A 2,701-nucleotide genomic window follows, 5' to 3' on the forward strand; every position below is an offset into this window, starting at 1 on the left:
GAGGAGCTGAGGGATGAGAAGCAGATGAGAAGAGAGAGAGAGAGAGAGAGAGAGAGAGGGGGGGACGAAGACGGAGAGGGGCTTGGCGTGGTCGCCTGTCTTGCGTGCCCCCGTAGTAGCCACGACCACCACCACCAACCACCATTACTAACCACCACCACGCACGATAGCAGCCCACGAGAGTCACGATAACCATCAGGCAGACAGACAAGCAGGCAGGCAGACAGGCAAGCAAGCAGAGTGGCAAGCAGGGGGGCAGGCAGGCAGGCAAACAGGCAGGCAGGCAGACAGGAAGGAAGGAAGGAAGGAAGGAAGGAAGGAAGGAAAGGAGGTAGGCAGGGAGGAAGGGAGGGAGACAAGTGGGGAGACAAGGAGACAGGGGAGAGGCAGGGCGAGGGGCTGGGAGAGAAGCTGGGAGAGGCTGGGAGAGAAGCTGGGAGAGGCTGGGAGAAAGGGAGCGAGGCAGAGGGAAAGGGACATAGAGAGGGGGCGGGGAGGGAAGGAAGCAGGGAGTGAAGAAATATGCCCCCCACGACAAGAATACATCTAGATCTACCGCACCTACACGCATACATCACAACCTACCAACACGTAAACACATCGCTGGGCGGCATCGTCCACCTTTACCACGTCGTTAGCTGCTCATCTCGCTCGGCGTTTTCACTTACGGGGACAAAATGAGCCAGCATAACGACTAAGTAAGAGCGCACAGGTGTCCACTGGGAAGGGCATCTCACATTAGCATGATGACGCCCAAAGCCCGCATCCAAGCACGGATTTGACTAATTATAGGCATTTTCAAACGACGACAACCACCGCATTTTGTCAACGAATGAGAAATTAACCTCTAGATTGAAATTCGTTAGCCACACCCGCCACCCACCGACACCCACAGCCTTAACTTCTCACACGCCTCCCCCGGTCTCCCAACCGGAGCTGAAACGCCACCACCAGCGTTTTACACCTGCCCAGCTCGAAACTCTACGGCGACTAGTATACAGGCTTACAGGCCATATGTGCTAATATCTAATTATTCCCGCCTACGTGCTGCTGCGTGCTACCGTGTAATTCTAGTAGCCGGGGTCTGAATGAATGCCTGACGGACTATCCGACGGCGCCGCCGCCCCCGTAAATTTACAAAACATGTGCAAGGCTTCCGATGGGCAAATAAAAAAAATAATAAAACAACGGAATCTTCGCGTCTTCGTCAGTTTTTTTGTTGGTTTGTCTCGGTAGCACGTAGCATCCGCTAATACCGGATTATTCTCACTTTATATTCCAACGCCGAAGTGTATTGAATGCGGTACACGCACGGAATATATATATAACCTGGCATTGAGAGATTCCTTCCTGGGCTGCAGTAGATACCTGCAGGGAGAGATCGGGAGAGAGAAAGATTACAGCGCAAACCATTATGCGGTGTTAGGAGGCGGGGTTAGGAGGGGCTGAAACCACAGCCAACGGTCTGCTTCAAAAGCATAAGAACACACTGCACGGACTGCGTGATGTAATAAAAAAGTGTTTGCACGCAATCGTGTAATGTCGCATCTGTAAAATAATAAATAAAATAACGAATAAATAAAACAATAAAATAAATATAATGAAATAATGATAATTACACTAAAAAAAGAGATAATAAAGGGTTTTTCCCAGTAGGAAAAAACTCCGACAAGATCCGGCAGATTCGCTCGGTGCGTACAACAATGGGGGAGACGGCGTCCTTACCAGGAGTCGTGACCTTTGCAAAGGTCGTCGCCGAAGTTACTCAGTCTCAGCTTGATCTCGCCCATGAACACGTTCCCCATCATCGATGTTGTGTTCGCGTGCCACACGGCAACCCTGCGGAACGAAACGAACAACGCTAAACGTGCGATCGATCGATAATCTGGAGAGACGACGAATCGCGCACTCACGCGTGACATTAGCGCTACTCGATCCGTCTTTGGGGAAAACCGAGCGCGAACACATTTTTAACAGAAACACATGCCTCCCTTGTCAGCGTATGTATCCACCGACAAATCAAAATTAGTCCCAATCAAAATCACCACGACACCTAGGCCTATTTACGCCGACACAGACACCTTATGGATGCCACAAGTCGCCATTGAAACCGAGCGAATGCTAGCATTTTACGCGTGAATCGTGTGGGACGTCGCTGCGATGTCGTTACGCGCACGTACCTCAGCTCTGCTAGGTTGGCGGAGAGGGCGTCGCGTGAACAATCCCACTCGCTCGGAACCTGAAACACACGCAGAGACGCCATGTTAGACGCGATCAAATCTCACCTCACCTCACGCTCGCTCGCTCATGCACGCGCACCCACAGGAGGGGGTTAGAAAGTTTAGTTTGGGTGTGAGGTTAGTGTTGGGGTGTAGCGTTAAGGTTTATGGTTAGGGGTAGGTCTTAGAAATAGGACTAGGGCTTAAAATTAGGGACTGCGATTAGGGTTAGAGTTATGCTGGTGAGGTGTGACAACACCGGCATACCCACGTACATACGGAAGGGAGAAGGGAGTCCTAACATAGGCGAGAGCCCACAGCGGCTGCCCCTCTGTTAAAAACGAAGGAAATAATAACCACGGAAACGCGAGCTCTCTTATCTCGTACTTTTCGTGTTAGGGTTATGTTGTGTGACAATGCCAATAGACATACATACACACATACATACATACACACATGCACGCACGCGCGCGCGCGCGCGC

At 51.2% G+C, this 2,701-nt stretch overlaps 1 long non-coding RNA gene across 1 annotated transcript; it reads right to left on the reverse strand.

Moving 5' to 3' along the window:
* Window positions 1-1,346: 1,346 nt before the first annotated feature.
* LOC106817355 lies at window positions 1,347-2,241 on the reverse strand. The gene is made up of 3 exons (XR_001395041.1): window positions 2,181-2,241; window positions 1,726-1,839; window positions 1,347-1,368 (listed from the first exon to the last, which is right to left on the reverse strand). It is a non-coding gene; the product is annotated as an uncharacterized LOC106817355 (long non-coding RNA).
* Window positions 2,242-2,701: the final 460 nt, after the last annotated feature.

The sequence above is a fragment of the Priapulus caudatus genome, unplaced genomic scaffold (assembly GCF_000485595.1).
Source record: "Priapulus caudatus unplaced genomic scaffold, Priapulus_caudatus-5.0.1 Scaffold1696, whole genome shotgun sequence".
NCBI lineage: Eukaryota > Metazoa > Priapulida > Priapulimorpha > Priapulimorphida > Priapulidae > Priapulus > Priapulus caudatus.